Below are 18,477 nucleotides of genomic sequence, written 5' to 3'. Positions count from 1 at the left end.
TTCAGCAGACCAGGCTAGCAATGTAAATATGTCCACCTAAATTACTGCCAATGGTCAATACATTTTTCTTCTGTTTAAGAAAACCTTTGGTTACCCTTTATATTATGGTTCCATTAATAAGTAGGTTATACATGGGTCATAAATAATTAGATGTTTAAATAAATGATTAATCAATTGCTATAAATTGATACGGAGAGACCAACAGGTCAATAGATTGCTTATAATCACAGCTTACACCTTTTGACTCCTTCTTCTTTCTACTTCCCTATCTGGAGTTGGCGACTTTTATAGCCTTCTTACAAAATTTATGATTGTATGCCAGACTGTCATCCAGATTGGTCTCTCTGAGGTTGATTTATATCTGGTCCATCTACTAAGTCATTGGTCTCCCCCTTGGTTGTCTTCTATCCACAAACGTTGCAAAAGCCATCCAACCGATACAGCTCTTGGGTTTCTGCTGGATGTGACCATACCAACATAGCCTATCTTCCCTCAACTTGCCTTCAGTTGGAGCAACCTGCATTAGGCCTCTTACAAACCTCATTTTGTTTTCTATCATGGAGTGGCCAACCATTTGACCATTTCAACTGAGGAGAACATATCGATTGCTTTTGTGGCTGGCCGAGTCTCTGTTCCATATATTAAGATGGGTCGAATTACAGTTTTATACGTTCTATCTTTTTAACTTTATTGGCATATTTTTGTCTCACAGAACTGGAATCAGCTCTAGTCATTTTCACCAAGCAGCTTTAGTACAAGGCCGGGCATCTCTAAGGAAGGCATCATTGTCAGCAACCGTTGATCCTAGGTATTTAAATTATTTCACTCTTCTAAGCTCTTCCCTACCTCTTTTGGAGATATCCTCTATAACACTTTTGACTGATATGTATAAAACCATCTAATGCACACCCACACACTAGTCATGTTGGTACCAAACTTTAAAATATGCATTAATCATTTACTAACCCTTTACACACTATTTAGAAATGGAAACTTAATATAAAGTGTGATCAAACCTTCTGTCTAAAGTTAATATTTTCCCCATCATATTTTACAAACCATATTTATATGGAAATGAATCTTTGTTTCTTTGCATTTCATCTACTGCTGCCTATTACACTATCATCTTACATTTATATAGCATCTTTCAACTCAAAGGATTTCAAAGCACTACACAAACTGTATATGTCACAATCATTTCTCTCACCATGGAGGTATGGCCACCTCTGTGGTGTAAGGAGGTAGCCATTTAACTGCACACAGCAGTTTAGGACAGTAAGTATAGAAGAATGCAGTAGGAATATCTGAAGGCTAATGGTAACTACCCAAATTGAAATTTTGGCCAGGACACCAGCTTCAAGGTGCATGCTTTTGCAAAAAGGCCAACAGAGTAAATCCAAATAAAATAATTAGTTACAAAATATATATCACAACTGTTGTGCACTTTTAAAGAGTTGCGATGTTTTACCCCACCTATGGAAGGTATGTACTGGTGGATGAATGAATTAATCCCTATATGTAGAAACTGGAAGTAGATAGTTCTGGAGGGAGAAAAAATATTGTAGATCTAACAAGAGTTGTGCCCAATATCACCTCAGTCACTTGCTTGTATATTTCTATCTCCTCTTCCATCCTTTGCCTTTTTGACTGATTAAATTTAAAGATCTTCAGGACAGGAAACTGTCTAATTGTAAGTCTGTGAAGCACATACCACACTTTAGGGTGCGATGAAACAAACATAGTTGAGAATCACTTATCTTATGTCATATAAGGGTTAAAATTTTCAAAAATGCCTCTGTTTTAGGAGCCTTAATCCCATTGAAAGTTAGTGTAATTGATGTAGTTTATAGTTGGTTTGGCAAGGTAGAAGGAGCCATACAAATCACTGAAAGTAAATAGGATTTAGGACCCTAAATCACTTAGGCATTTAAAACTTTTACTCAGGGCCCCTTAACGGCAATTTTCAGTCACTATTGACCCATGCTGCATTCAAACTTGTGATCTATCTATAGGCTAGATTCTATGCATACTGAAGTCAATTACAAACTTTCATTGACTTAAATGGATCAACCGCTATAGGTGAACGATTCTGTAATCCATCACAAATCCCTTCAGCTATCCAGTCCACTCAGATTTTATTAAACTTCTTTTAACTCCCACAATATAACAATTCTCCATATATTAACTGAATTCTAACCAAAACATGATTGTCTCTGAGAAAGCCAAAAGACATTGGCATAACGTACCTATGAGGACATCCAGGGAATGGCATAGTTCCAGGGGAATGAGAAGACCTTATGGCTGGTGGCTTGTCCATTTTGAAAATGTTTATGGCTAAACCTGATGCAGATTGGATGCCAGGGGGTTACTTGGAACATTGGTTACCCTCATGTACCATTTCTAAATCAGGGATTATGACATTCCTGTACCATCTTTTCTTTGGACCTTGAGGACAGTGGTGAGGTAACATCTGCTAGTGGTGAGAACCAAGAACTCCTGAATTCTTATTCCAGCTTTGCTAGTGGTTTATGGTGTAATCTTGGATAAAGTCACCAAACTCCTCTCTGCCACCGTATCTCCATCTGTAAAATGAGGATAATACCTACCTCACCAAGATGTCGTAATTAGTTATGATTGGTAAAGCACTGATGGCAGGACTAGTTGGAACACGTGAACTTGCAGGCAGCGAGTGAAGGATAGAGAGGGACATGGACTGGCCTTAAATCCTATTTCCTTCATCAGTATATCACCACAGTGTCTAAAAACTCTGGAAGAGGAAGGATGGCGCAGTGATTAGGGCACTAGTTTAGGGCTCGGCAAACCTGTATTAAATTCCCTGCTTCCCACAGATGTCCTGTGTGATTCTTAGAGTCTCTGTGCCTCAGATTCCCATCTGTGAAATGGGGGAAAATAGGACTGCCCTACCCCTACCCTGCCCTACAGGTGGTTTCAGGGTAAATACATTGAAGAGTGTGAGGTGCTCAGATGCTACGGTAATGGGAGCCATATACAATGAAGAGGACAGACAAGGACTTACTCTTGCTCATGGCAGTAGCACTATTTTACATTGCTCTCAGGGAGGTAAAACACAACTTGTAGAGTGGCTGTTTCTCACACTCATCCACTCCCTTCTTCTGTCTCCCCCACCACCAGAGAACATCGTCTCTCCTCCAAATGGTGCATAGTGGCTGCAGGGGCCAGTGGCTGTTCACAAAATACCCGCTGAAATGCCTGAATAAGGATGGGGCGGGGAGGGACTGGCCCCTTTGCATTTACAAAGTGTCCAGTACACCATGCAATGGCAAAAACAACTGAATTTTAGCCACATTAGAGTCTCATACAGGTGCTCCAACCAAAGGACAATACAGCTGTTTTAACAGCCTTTGACCTTGTCCAAACCAGCCAGCCAGTCCTTGGTATTACCTGATCTGGCCTCAAGCAAGTTTAAAGTGTGTGCAGATGGGCTAGATTCTGCCAGTGTGAACACAAGGGAGAAGGTTTCCCTGGTGGAAAGAAGCTGCACCTTCCTCACAAATAGTAGGCCAGCAATACCCAGAAAGTGATGACACTGGCTAGGGTGAGAGCAGAGAACATGCAGGTTCAGGACATCACCTCAGCAGCATCCACCAGCAAGACACAGGGAGCCCAGACCACAAATGAAAGCTAAATCATGAGGGAGGACAGCTGCAAGACTACCTGCTTTCCCGCAGGGTGAATCCAGCTGCTGGATGTAATTCATGTAATTTACAGTTGCCAAGGTAGGTGGGGCCATACACCTCTCTCTAACAATAGGTAACATGTTCCTCCTCACCTGCTGGTCAAACAACACTGAATGGGCATTGAACAAGGGTGTATTTCAGGTGTTGCCCCTTTAAAAAGAAGCAGCTGGACTGTTGGGGTCTGAAAGTTCATTCCATGACAGTTTGAAATAGCAGCTGAGCAGTTCAGACAACAGAGGGAGGAGCAAAAGATCCAGAGAGAAAAACAGAGGTTCATGGGGAAAAGAATTCAGAGGGGAAATAAGAAAAAGAGAGAACTCAGTTGCTGAGAAACCAATTGGATGACAAAAGGTGCAGAGCCCAGAGAGATATTTGAAAATACAGTGGGAGACCAAGGGAAAAGAGGGAACACAGAAAAAGAAAATGTCTGTTGAGAGCCAAATTTTGTCTTCAATTTAGACCCCACATAAGTTAACAGAGTTACATGAGGGTAGCAGAATTAGATTATACTTACTTGGATTTACTCATTTTTCCTGGCACATTTAAATAACTTTGCTTCTTATTTTTTTTAACTCTTCCATATCCCATAACTCTTCCATATTCATATATGTATTTTTAAAATAGAAATAAACACTGAAGAAAAGTACCAGATTGCCAGCTCTGAAGTCCTATATTTGTCCACGGACTATGGACAGGCCCAGGAAACAGCAGTACAAGCTTCCTCATACTATCCCCAACCAACCTCTAGGGAGGAGGAAATATTTCACACTAGGCGTCAGATTTTATGCTGGGAAAGCCACTAAAGAGGCCAAAAAGCATCTGTTGTGTTGCTGATATTTGCCATTGTGCTGGGGATGTGGACCTGTGGCTGGAGGCAATTGGACTGAGAACCTGCAATGCATTTGTCCTGTTTTTATGTAAGGCAGGTGTAACACAAGTCACTGGTGCCTCTCTGACTTCCAGTAGTCTCTGGAGCACATCGACGTTTATGAATTTGATTCTGGCTTTGAGCTGAGGGAGGAAAGAGCCTTTCTGATCCAGGTGTCCCAGGTTCAATCCCTGCCTCTGGCACCTCATCCAGGGGCATCATATTATTACACAAGGCAGAGACCTCAGAGCCCCGGGGGGGGGGGGGGGAGGGCGGGGGAGAGGGCTTGTTTTGACTCTCCCTCTTGTTTACTCAGAGGCAGAATGTTGGGCCCAGAAGGTTCTATGACAGTTGGAAGTGACAGTTCAAGCCCCACCTGCAGGGGGCGGTTCTGAGCCAAGCTTGCTCCTCTTGGGCCGACCTAGCACCAGCACAGCGTGAAATGCCAATAACCTTACCTCAGAATATAGAGATTGTTGTGACCAGTTTATTTCATGCTGGCTTCCAGGCCAAGATTTTCTCACTAATGTCCCAGTCTGGACCCTAGGCTTCATGCATTGCTATCTCCCCAGATGCTCCAGCCTTTGATACAACAGTGTGGGAAACTGATTAGGATTAAAATTTTGCCTGATCCTGGCATAAGGATTCCTATGTATTTATTCTCTACACCTGTTGCTTCCTGCTATTCAAAATAACGCTGACCCATAGCAATTGTGGACAAAGCTTGTAACGTTTGGAGGAGACTAGATCCTGGAGCCAGCAGCTTCAGATCATTACATCATCACATTTTCATGGGGGGAAAATAGTAGATATTGATTATGGCCTGGGAGTGCTTAGTTAAGAAGATAAGAATGTCTGTAGTGGGTCAGACCAGTGGTTCTTCTAGCCCAGTACCCCATCTTCTGACAGTGGCCGGTGCCAGATGCTTCAGAGGGAGTAAAAAGAACAGGGAAATTATTGAGTGATCGATCCCTGTCATACAGTCCCACCTTCTGGCAGTCAGAGGTTTAATAGTTTAGGTTTAGTAGCGTGTATTTGGGTAAGATCTGAAACATTCATTAACCTGGGAGGTAATGTGTCCAATCCTTTGGGATTGGTAGAACCTTTTCTTTTATATGATGAAATAAGATTTATAGAAATGTTCATCATATTTGACGTGGGTACCTGGATGGAGGCCTGAGGCTAGATCACTTTAAGGGAACTGTGTTGTTTGGACTTCTGAGTAACCAGTGAGGTAATAAAGAAGCTGTTTTATGCTGGCTTGGTGAATCTAGGTATTGGAATATCCACCAGCTTTATGGGGATTGTCTGCCCCATTCTTTGCAGTTCACCCTAATTGAGTGACCACAGCTGGCTCCCCACTAGGACCCCGGTCATAACATAGGAAAGGCCCCATTAAAAAACAAACAAACCAGAATTAATTAGCAGGCTAAAAACAAAATATTTATGCTCCCTAAAATAAGTAAATGGGTCATAGAATATCAGGGTTGGAGGGGACCTCAGGAGGTCAAGCTAGTCCAACCCCCTGCTCAAAGAAGGACCCATCCCCAATTTTTGCTCCAGATCTCTAAATGGCTCCCTCAAGGATTGAACTCACAACCCTGGGTTTAGCCGGCCAATGCTCAAACCACTGAGCTATCCCTCTCCTGGTAAGCTAAAAACCAAAATGTCTAAGCTAGCCAAAATAAGAGGAAGAACACCCAGGAAACCATTTACTACAAACAAAACACAGTAAAAGCTTTGTTATCTGGCATGGTTGGAGAAATGGCGGGTGCCAGTTAGTCAAAAATTCCAGTTAATTAAGAGTTATACTTACCAATGGATTACCAATTTTCAAAGAACTAGAATACAATAAAATTAATAAACATTCCTATTCTTGCCTTTTTCAAGACATGTACAAATATCTATTATCTGTTTTAATGTCAACACAACTCTCTTACGCTTCTCTCCTTTGCTTTACGCTGGTATTTTGGATGCCATAATGGTAGGGTGGCTTTGATATTTTATGATAAACACAGGACAATACACCGAGTAATAAACTGACTGATCACAATGGCAGACACAAACAGAAAGAACAGCATTCGGCTCTTCTCTGCTAACTCAAGCATAGTCCATGTGCTCTTGGAAACACTCAGGTCCCAAATAGCTTTGGCATCGGTCCTGGTTACTAGTTTGAAGATTTGAATTGGGAGATATCCGAAATGCCAGTTTCTAGAGCTTTCTGGTTGGTAAAGTGCCAGATAACAGCTTTTACCGTAACAACAAAGAAAATAAATAAAAAATGTAAAAAGAAGGTTAAAAAGTAGGTCAAGCAGGAACAAACATGCTGAACAAGGATTGGCTTGGTTTACAAAGTAATCAAGCCAAGCCAAAAATATGTAATATAATGTATAGACTGCAATAACATGCCTAAAAGTATAGAAAGCAAGAGGTTTGCTGTGTAATTTTGGATGTGTGGTACACCCTGGGCTCACGCCCTATGCTTGGGTGTGATCAACTCAGCCCCATAAAGGAACCAGAGTGACAAAACTCAAGTCAAACTAAGTTCTTGGAAAACCAACTAAAAAAGAGCTTGGGGGAACCCCAAGAGAACCCAGGTACATTGAAACTAAAGTGCGGGCTGTCCCTTGAAATGAGGGGTAGTTGAGAAGAGCAGAAAAACAGTAAATGGCCCCCCACCAGGAAGAGAACCAGTTTCAAGGGTGGGGGGTAGGAAGTCCACATCCACTCAGTGACACACTCAATCCCCTCCGCGACCTCCCCCCCCTCCAGTGGGGGAAGTGGAGAGAATCATTCCCTGGCTCCAGTGAGAAAAGCAGCTGGGGGGAGAGCAGAGAATTGCTCAACAGCCCCCTGACCATTGAGAGAAGTAGCCACAGTGGGGGTCTGTGGAGAGTCACTTAACTACCCCGCAGCCCCAATTAGAGCAGCAGCTGCAGGCGTGGGGAGCAGAGAGCCACTCCGATCCCTCCTGGGTGGGAGCAGAGTCCCACTCCACAGTAACAGGGGTATTAAGCTTTGTACTCCTGACCCAGCTGATGGGACAAGCCCCAGGAAATAAATCTCAGATGCCTCTTCCAACACGGTTGCATGCCACACATTTATTACAGTGATTTCTCCAGTCCCACCACTGAGTGTGCTACACAGTGGAAACCGGCATCTGAACAGGTGAGATTTAAAGGTGAAATATGCATAGGGCTGGCTAACCGACATAAGGCCAGGGGTTTATTTCTGGGCAGATCAACAGCAGCTAGTGGACTGCCAGGATTTTGGTGCTGGGTGGACTGGGAGCTTTCTGTGAAACTGGAGCCTCCTGCAAGCTGAGCAAGGAATCACATCTGAGGTTTTTGAACATGCTGACCGTGGGTGTGGGGCCCTCTGCAGTTGCAATTGGGTTCAGTGCACATCTGCAGCTTGATGCCTGCCTGACCAAGCTCTTCTTGAAGTAGGGGGTTAGCAGCTGAGCTCAAAGTGTTGTGATTGAATTTACATCTCCCTCAGTACGGTGCAGAGACAGCCCTGATATGAGGTATGTTGCTGCTCATCTGAAAGAACTGATCATTGTATGAATTATTATATTGTAGGATCCAGATATTGTACTATCCAGTATCCAAATGTATGAACCATTTCACAGAAGGCAAAGAGAGACACCCTGCAGAGTTCATCATCTAAAAATGAGACACAAGTGACTGTGACAAAGAGTAGGGAGGACACGGGAGAAGAAGGGTGATGGTTGCAATTGCTCAATTTAGGCATCTAGTGCACATGGTGACTGTTTTGTGTATCCAGAAATGTAAATAGTAGATAACTGTTACAGGATCTGAAGTATAGCAATCTTTCAGGTAACCTAATGAGTTTTATTAACCTACTTGATTATAACCACCTAGATTTATGCATCTCTATTAACTATCCATGCCCAGACAGAGAGTTTGCCGGGGTCACACAATTATTTTTATTTTCACAAGTGTATCTCCTATGCATTACGTAAGTTTCTGCAATCTATATACACAGTCTAAGGATATGCCGAACTAGACACCTAGTTATAGTGAGTGATTCCATCTTGACGGTGAATGTTGGAAAGTAGATTAGTGACAGCTGCGGAAGGGGGACAAGACAGCACTATTTTGAGGATAACTTTTCATTAGCAGGTCACAGAGGCTCCTTACAGAAAAGTAAGTGAACCCTCGAATCACTAAAGAGACATAACTAGCAGTGGGTGATCGCCTAAGTGTCTCTGAAGTGTAAGAGATTAACTTTAAGTGACAGGTTTCAGAGTAACAGCCGTGTTAGTCTGTATTCGTAAAAAGAAAAAAGAAAAGGAGTACTTGTGGCACCTTAGAGACTAACCAGTTTATTTGAGCATGAGCTTGGTCAATGAATCTGAGATAATTTTTGAATTACTGTGTTTATTTTTTATTGGCTTGGAAACCTTGAGCGCACAGGCAGGGAAAATGGAAATTGAAGCACAAATAATTCGTAAAAATCTAAGTTTTACTAAAGAATTTAAAATGCCACCATTTTGAAATGTTAGCAAAGTGTAAAACATTCATTTGTATCCTTGTGTTAGCCCAGTGAAATTACATCACACCAGTCAAATCAGAAGTGGCGCATAGCCCCACCTTTACCCTTCCAAATCAATCCCTGCCAATGAAGCGACCCTTGATCACCTGCAGCTCCCATGAGCTCCTTCACATTTTCTCCCATGATGCCCCTTATATTTGGGAAAAACTCCCTGTCAAAATTAGCAAAGCCACCACCTTACCCTGCTTTAAATCTCCCCTTAAAACCTGCTTTTGCTGGGATGCCTACAAACCACTACTGCCTATTTAGGCTGTTAACCACTTGTGTCTACTGAGACCAGTCTTATGACTAGTATATTAAAACACACCTAATTCTATATACCCTTATCTGCCCCCTCACCGCCTCCTCTTTTTCTGTTTGTTCATCTAACCCATATTGTCTAAATCCTCTCTTGGGAACTCTCATGGGCAGGGACTGTCTTTGTGCATGCAGTGTCTAGGATAAGGGGGCCCTAATCCTTTTCCAGGGTCCCTAGGCACCACTGCAATAGAAATAACAACAACCATAATTGATTTTACTGACTTCTCCCAGGCAGCCTCACTGCTGTTTAATCCCTGTACTCTATTCGGGTACAGCGTTTTTGTGATAAACACTTTACAAATACTAAGGGCTAGATGAGATAGATTTAGCTCTCATTACCTTATGGAGTGTCTAACACCCTTCCCCTTACTTCACAGGGTAGTGAGAGATGGTGGGGCAGCTGGGTGACCCAGGGACTAACCTCGTCTAAGAGATCATACATTAATGATGAATAAGTTGATAGATATGCGTCAGATTTAAGTTTGTGCAAGCCACCAGGTGAAATTTCACCTGTGAATACTGAGCCAGATTCTGGCCCCTGCTGGATTCCACTTTGGCTGATTATAGGGGCCATTAAGGAACCACAGCCGTCCAATGTACCCCGCCATATACTGGCCTGTGTGCAACTCCTGGCATACTGGTGTATCCCTGGTAGTGAGAGAGGATATGCCTGGGTGGACAGGGATGTGCTGAGGCAGAAAGGGGAGAAGCTATAGTGCTCAGTTCTTTGGCTATTCTGAGCTACAGAGCAACCAAAAGCCAGTCATCGGCAGGCTGCCATGAATTACAGTACAAGACTTAGGAACATAGGCTATAGGACTGGAAGGGACCTTCTGGGTCATCAAGTCCAGTCCCCTACTATGGCAGGCAACCCCATTATGTAATCCTGCTCATAAAGTTATCAAGCTCCATCTGAAAACTAGGTAGGTTGTTTGCCCCCAGTATTCCTAGGGGGAAGCTGTTCCAGAAAATCACTCCTCTGATGGTTAAAAACCTTCTAATTTCCAGCCTAAATTTATTCAGTTGTCGCAGAGCTGCTCCAACTTCTGCTGGGGGTAGGGTAACCAGATGTCCCGATTTATAGGGACAGTCCCGATACTTGGGGCGGGGGGGGAAGGGGTGGCTTTTCAGGACGCAGCTTTTCTCTGACTCTAGCCCTGAATCGAGTCCTGTAATGGTAACAGAATTAGCTGTGGAAGAGTAAGGATGCCTACAGTTAAAGTTCCCCAGAACTGTTCATCGCAATTTATAACTGTTTTCAGTTGTTTATAACTTGGACAAACACCAACTGTCTAGGCTGAAATATTCCATGTTTAGTCCCTGGGTCAGGTTTGGTTTTGCTTTTTATAAATTTGAGCAGAAACAGTATGGCGTTTTTTGAGAACTGGGTAAGTGAAAAATAGATATTTTGGCCATTGTTAAAAAATTAGTAAAATGTGTAATTAAAGACTGTCATAATGCATATGCACAGAGGGGCCAAATTTATACGGTTGCGCAAGCAGTCTTAATTCTGGCACTGACTAATGTTTGAGTACTTGACTTTGCAACCTTAGTGTTCTTTTACCATAGTTGGTTGGGGTTTTTTTGGTATAATACTTATCTGGTCATTTCCCTACTTTTTAATACTTTGTTTTTATTCGACTGTTCTTGTTTTGTAGCTTGTATAGGAGTTGTGTTAATCACAGGAGAAACCTTAACTCTCATGAGTGTTTGTTTTTGTGTGAGAGTATCTATATCTAAAATTCACTGGGTAAGAAGAAAAGAAAGCAGATCAAGTTTTGGTGCTATAGATCAGCCTGGTTAGTGCCAGATGGTCTCAGATGTTTTCATGGTATGAGCCTCATCTTTTTTTGTGATTAATGTTTTCATAAGGAAACAGACAATGAAAAGTACAGCGTATGTATATTTCCAAATACTGCATGTTTCACTATCCAATAGAATTATGCAATTTCACAACTAGTCAAAGCTGCAAGCCTAGACTACAAAACCAGACAACGCTACAAAGACGTAACATGTTAGGGTGGGGAAAACAGTAATAAAATAGGAGAATACATACATGAATAGACAGAAGAGGGAAAGAGGGGACTGGGGGTAGGGGAAAGGGGAGTTAGGTGCAGTGGAGGTCTGGCATTATTTGAGCTATCAACATTTTTTTATCCAACTGTATTTAGAAACGGACTCCAAATGTCTTTGAATTCAGATGCTTGTTCTCTACGGCGATAAGTTATTCTTTCTTTGGACTAGTATCGCAGACAGGTCTGAATACCACTGCTCTGTTCTGGGCATAAGCCTACTCTTCCACTTTTGTAAAATCATGCTCTTGGTGATCATTGCAGCCATTAAGAACCAGAATCTTTGAAGCATAAACCACATCTTGAGAACAAATTTGTTTTGCAAACACCTCCGTGCCCCTCCACTTATGTGTGAACCTCCTTCTCTTCCATTTGCAATCATATAACAACCCTATTGCAGCTACAGCAACCGCTTATGTGGAAAATATTAGAAGATCCAAAAACAATGTTTTAATTCAAAAATTTTTGCAGGGGTGGGAGGAGAGTTTTTTTGACCTGCTCTATTATATATATTCACTGAGTGAATGAGGATAGGTTATGCCAGGAGGATGGGGTTTGTGGTTATGTTACAGAGATAACAGATAATTGCAGTCAGGAATCTGTCTCTATCTTTTTGCAAAGCTGAAGTGGAGGGGAAGAACAGTCCCGGTGTTAGGGAACTGATTTGAGACTTGGGAGCCTTGGCATCAATTTCCTGCTCTGCCACAGACTTCCTGTGTGACCTTGGACAAGTCACTTAGTATCTCTGTGCCTCTGTTCCCCATCTGTACAATGAGGATAATAGCACTTACCTGACATGGGTGTTGTGAGAATAGATATAGTAAAGATTAAATAAATGTAACCCTTCTGCCAGGTAGAACAAGCAGCAACAAGGGCCAGGTTCAGTATGGGGTTCCTTTTCAATGATACAACACAAAACCAATTCAAGCCCCCACTCAGTGACCTGGGACAATTGCACACCACTCCCTGGGTGCCTAAGAGGCAATACTTCCCCTCTTGCAAGCATAGAGAGGCACCTTACACACTCCGCTGCTCAGGCACTCGCTCATCACCCCAACGGCCAACTGTTGTGCCTCTCCACAGAGCTCTGCTCCAGACCTCTCCACTAGCCAACCACTCACCAAGACATCTTCTGGACCCCCCACTTAACACAGCTCCCAGTGATTTCAGCTGGTTGGTGGGGAGCCTCACTGCTGGTGCACACTGGGCAATCTCTTGCAATAGAGACACTGTCCCAGAACATCAATGATTTCAACTCTGCAGCAGTAACAAAAACTCTCAACTAAGCCTAAATTGGCCCTTTTATTATACCATGGAAAGCAAGAGTCAAATGATGTCTAGAACCCTTAAACCAGACCCCTGCCTGCCTCTCAACTCATTGAGCTTTGGAACCCATGTCCCATGCCTAGCGAGTACCATACAATTGAGGGTGAGTCCCTCCATGAGGGTTATGCCAGGTACAGTTCTGCTGCCCTCAGTTCACACAACAAAGATAACAACGCTTTATTACTCCTGCCCCAGTAACAAGGAGACTGGGGATCCAACAGCAGCCACAAGTGATCATTTGGGCAAGCAGTCCCATCATGCTGAGCACCTAGGCAGGGTGGTTGCGTCCATGCAAACAAGATCAGCTCCTGAAGTCCTTCTCCACAGCTCACCAGTAGATATCAGGGGAGAGCTCATTCAAACTCTGCTTACATAGTAAAGACCATATAAGTGCCTGAGAGAGTTAGAAGCCAGACATAAAGGAGACTTAGGAAGCATTAATAACACTGGTGGGCTTTGTTGTCAAATTTAACATCTTTGTTCTAATTTTATCTTAACAAAAAAAAAAAAAAACCATCAACCCATCAGAGAAAGAGGCTTCAAGGTTCATAGCCACAAACAGGATGCCCCCTCCCCCTACCAAGATGCTGGTGTTCAAATCTGAGGTCTTCATTGCATGTTGCTGTGAATCTTGTTGATTTCAGTGGCATGCCAAATGCAGGCCTCTGATGGACAACTTCCCTGTTGTGCATCTTGGTACCATGCAGAGCAGCAGTGTGTGCTATACTTCAGAGAAGGCTGGATCATCACAAAATGCTGCCCTGGTGACTGTTGATTATCGTAAAGGTGGTACATGGAATTTGTTATCTGGGGTGAATGACTGTTCTGTCATTTTGTCTTGTACAGGCCACAGGACTAAGTCATTTCTAAGAGATGGAGGGAGCAGCTGGTTTTCTGGTTCTAAAGTTGTGGTAATCGCTGTTTATGCTCAAGTTTATGCGAACTTAAGTTTCTAGTCTTGGGGCTGCTTAGTGGAGACTCAAGGATTGGAGAGTGGAGACTGAGTCTGACCCACACTGGATACACATTTCCATGAGAGATGTACCATTATGTCAGATGTGCAAGAGACCCACTTGTATGGGAGAATGGAACCCAAGGACCTTGGGTGTAGGATGAGCAAATCTAGCATATGATCAAATGAAAAAGTTATCAGTAAATCATTCTGTAAAAGACCAATAGGTACTGGATGCTGGAGACAGGTCAGATTCACTTCCTCCTTCATATACCCACTCTGAATTAGGCTAATCCGACTTTGCTTTACCTCTGTGGGATTTTAAGGGAGATACTATGTGTTGGTCACTGTAGGGTGCTCATATTCCATGAATGTTACAGCCTAGTACTGAGAGAGACAAGGTGGGTGAGGTAATATCTTTTATTGGACCAACTTCTGTTGGTGAGAGAGACAAGCTTGTGAGCTCCAAACAGGTCCTGAAGAAGAGCTTGGTGGAGCTCGACAGCTTGTCTCTCTCACCAACAGTAGTTGGTCATATAAAAGATATTGCCTCACCCACCTTGAGTCTCTCATACCCTGGGAATAAGAACATAGGAACATAAGAACGGCCAGACTGGGTCACACCAAAGGTCCATCTAGCCCAGTATCCTGTCTACCGACAGTGGCTAATGCCATGTGCCCCAGAGGGAATGAACAGAACAGGTAAATCATCAAGTGATCCATCCCGTTGCCCATTCCCAGCTTCTGGCAAACAGAGGCTAGGGACACCATTCCTGCCCATCTTGGCTAATAGCCATTGATTGATGGACCTATCCTGCATGAAACAACAAAGCTACAACACTGCAAACAGACTAGTATTGAAAGCTACAAGAATGCATTGATTTTAAAGAGGGAACACATGGGCCATAGAATTTTAGGAAAGGATCTCCTCTGTTTCAGGCTGAAATCTGCACGTCATACCTCATGAGACTCACACTGAATTTATTACGTTTTGTTTATTTGATTAAGAAATAAGTGACGTAGAAATTACCCACATTTTGGCTTTAAAGTTGATAAAAGTGTTGGAACCTGTCAAGGTTCCCTCCCCACTCTGAACTCTAGGGTACAGATGTGGGGACCTGCACGAAAACCTCCTAAGCTTACTTTTACCAGCTTAGGTTAAAACTTCCCCAAAGAACAAACTATTTTACCTTTTGCCCTTGGACTTTCTTGCCACTACCAAATGTCTAACTGGTATTATTAGGAAAGAGTCCGTTTGGAAACGTCTTTCCCCCCAAAATCCTCCCAAACGCTACACCCCCCTTTCCTGGGGAAGGCTTGATAAAAATCCTCACCAATTTGCATAGGTGACCACAGACCCAAACCCTTAGATCTTAAGAACAATGAAAAAGCATTCAATTTCTTAACAGAAGAATTTTAATAGAAGAAAAAGTAAAAAGAATCACCCCTGTAAAATCAGGATGGTAAATACCTTACAGGGTAATTAGATTCAAAACATAGAGAATCCCTCTAGGCAAAACCTTAAGTTACAAAAAGACACAAAAGCAGGAATATCCATTCCATTCAGCACAGCTTATTTTTCTCAGCCATTTAAAGAAATCAGAATCTAACACATACCTAGCTAGATTACTTACTAAGTTCTAAGACTCCATTCCTGTTCTGTCCCCGGCAAAAGCATCACACAGACAGAGAGAGAGGCTTCGTTTCTTCCTCCCCCCAACTTTTGAAAGTATCTTGTCTCTTCATTGGTCATTTTGGTCAGGTGCCAGTGAGGTTATCCTAGCTTCTTAACCCTTTACAGGTGAAAGGGTTTTTCCTCTGGCCAGGAGGGATTTTAAAGGTGTTTAACTTTCCCTTTATATTTATGACAGAACCATAGGCCGGAATCATTCTCCAAGGATGAAAATCCCGCAGCTCATAGACCACGTGTGTGTGGATGCATGGCATCTGTGCAGCATTCCTCCCTCCACTCTGCATCCTTTCCTTCTGTGAGCAGGGAGTGAGACTAAAGTGCTACAGTGGCAGCTGTGCCACTGTAGAGTTTCTAAGTGTAGACACTCACTACAGCGATGGCAGGGGTTCTCCCATTGTTGTACTTAATCCATCTCCCAGGGAGGCAGTAACTAGGTTGACAGAAGAATTCTTTGTTGACCTAGTGTTGTCTACAACAGGGATTAGGTTGACATAGCTGCATCTCTCAGGAGTGTGGATTTACCCCATAGAGATGTAGCTATGCCGATGTAAGTTTTCAGGGTAGACTGTTAGTTTTTGTCATTTATTTCAGGACCCTACTTTCAGAAAACTGCGGGGAGCCAACAGAAGTCTCCCAAGATTCCCTCAGTATAGCCCATCTATCAGAGCTTATATAAAATAATTACAGAAAACCACAACTGAAACAACCGAACTTTTATTAATTAGGGGAAAAAGGAATGGGATGAACAAAGGAATGAGAGGAAGGATTAATAATAACTGAACAGATTAACAACCATGCACTCTTTCACACAGGAATTACAACGGGACGAGTGATAACTGCTCTCTATACCCTGTCCAGAAGCTGCTGCTGAGACTGGGACTTGATAGATGACGACAACTCTCCAAACCACGATCACCACTGGAACAGCTACTGCAGTGGAGAATGGCAATGAACAACGATGATTCAGCCGAGACGCCTAACTAACTTCCCACCCTAACTCCTTTGCGACGTCCTGTCTGCGGGTGATAGCCCTAACCACTTGAGGTAAAACCCCGTGGATGGATGTATGCTTCCCTTCAAATAATAAACCCCAACAATAATCTAAATCTTTTCCCTTCCGAGGTGAGTTGTTATCTAGGCAGATAACTAGTGTCTGACCACTTCCCTTCCTTCCAAGGCAAGAGCAAAAGGAGAAGCAATGCCTTCCTGCTCGTTTCCAGCCTATACAATCCTTCTGTTGCCTAGCAACTATCTAGTAGATTTCCTGCCTTTTCTTTCCTGAAGACAACAAGAAGGCTGTTCAACATGGCGGCCTACTTGTTCTTTACAAATCAAAATGGCGAAAAATAAACAAAACCATCTAAACACCATCACCAAATATCAGGTCATAATTTGTATAGGGTGGAATTTACAAGACCAGCCCTAAATCTTAGAGATATGAATTATTCCCCCCATCCACCAAATCCATAAGGATCCACAGCTTTGCCAGGAACTCTCCCTGTGCTGTAGAGTCATCCTTGAGGGGAAACGCAGGGACTGAGAAGTTCCTAGAAATGTGACTCTCAGAGAAGAACCAAGGAGAGAGCAGGGTACCACATAAGCACTGTGAGACAGAGGGCCTCTGCATGGGTCATGGACTTCCAGGAGCCATACCAAGATTCATGGGTTTTGGAGACTGAATCTCCTGCCCATTCTGTGGTAGGTGAGTGGAGGGAAAACACTCAGGTCTTTTCTGCATTGGAGTTGGTCTGCGACTTATCTTTTGCATTTCCTGACTTTTTGTAATTGTAACTATGTGATCTTAAATGTGTGTTGGTGAGACAAACACTGCAGATGCATTTAATGTGTCAACTTCCAGGTTCTTGTTTCACTCCTGAATTTTCTCTTCTGTGTTTACTTGTTAGTTCTAGGCTGATGTAGGGTATGATAAGCTTGGTTTTGTAACTGTTCAACATTTGGTTTCACATACCACACTTTTCAAATCCAAAGGACACCACTATGAACTAGCTATGGTAATCTAAGAAACATGGGCTTTAACCACTTCTTGATTGTCAGAGTCAGAAATGGGAAAGAACTGTTTATCTTGCAATATAGCATTACCTTCACTTCTGCTCTTGAGAACAGGAAATTAAGAGGGAAATGCACATTAAACATAAACTGCTCAAAAATTATCAATCTTTTTGATTCATGTGCTAGGCAAAAGTTCAGGTTAATCTTTAGTTTACTGTAGCTGAACTAGTTTGTCCATCCTGAATTAAAAGATTTGCTGGTGGGTAGGAAAGAATATAGGGCACAATACTGTCACCCTTTTTTGATCTGTGCAACTGGTCACATTTTTGGTCCCTAGGGCTGTTCCAGTTGAGAGTTTAAACTGGTGATAGATATTTCTTTGATGTCGTTGTGTTTATTTAAAAAGAAAGAACAAAGTCCTGTGTCTCTGAGTGCAGAAGGAACCTAGAGCAAAAGGAACAGTTTCTTAACTTACAGCCCCAAATTCTCTTTAGGTAACAGACCCAACCTCCTAGCACCTAGAGAGTAGGGTGATACCAGGCTCCCAGCCCTCTGTCTTCCAGATGGGTGGGGCTGTTAAAAGAGTGTGACAAAAACTCCTGTTAAACTGTTCAGTGTTCCTATTAACTCAGTGCTTTTATTCTATTTATGTGTAAGCAGGATCTGAATGAATTCTCCCCTGACAGCTAGCTGGGTGGGAGGGAGAGGGGAGACTTCAGGAGCAAACTGTATTTACATGAACACAACTATTCTGCTTAGATATCCAGCAGCTAAAGTGCTGTTACTCAAAGTAATCAACTTTGACTGGTGTTGGGTCACAAATCACTTTAGTACTGAATGCAAGGGTAGCAAAAGACTGTTTCCAATATTGTTGTCATTATTGTATGAATAAAGGGGAGCAAAACTGTGCTCAACCTGCCCCAAATGAGAGCATCACGCTCAGCTGAAAGGACCTT

Source organism: Natator depressus, chromosome 1 (assembly GCF_965152275.1).
Source record: "Natator depressus isolate rNatDep1 chromosome 1, rNatDep2.hap1, whole genome shotgun sequence".
NCBI classification, from domain to species: Eukaryota; Metazoa; Chordata; order Testudines; family Cheloniidae; genus Natator; species Natator depressus.
This window is presented reverse-complemented; position numbering follows the sequence as displayed.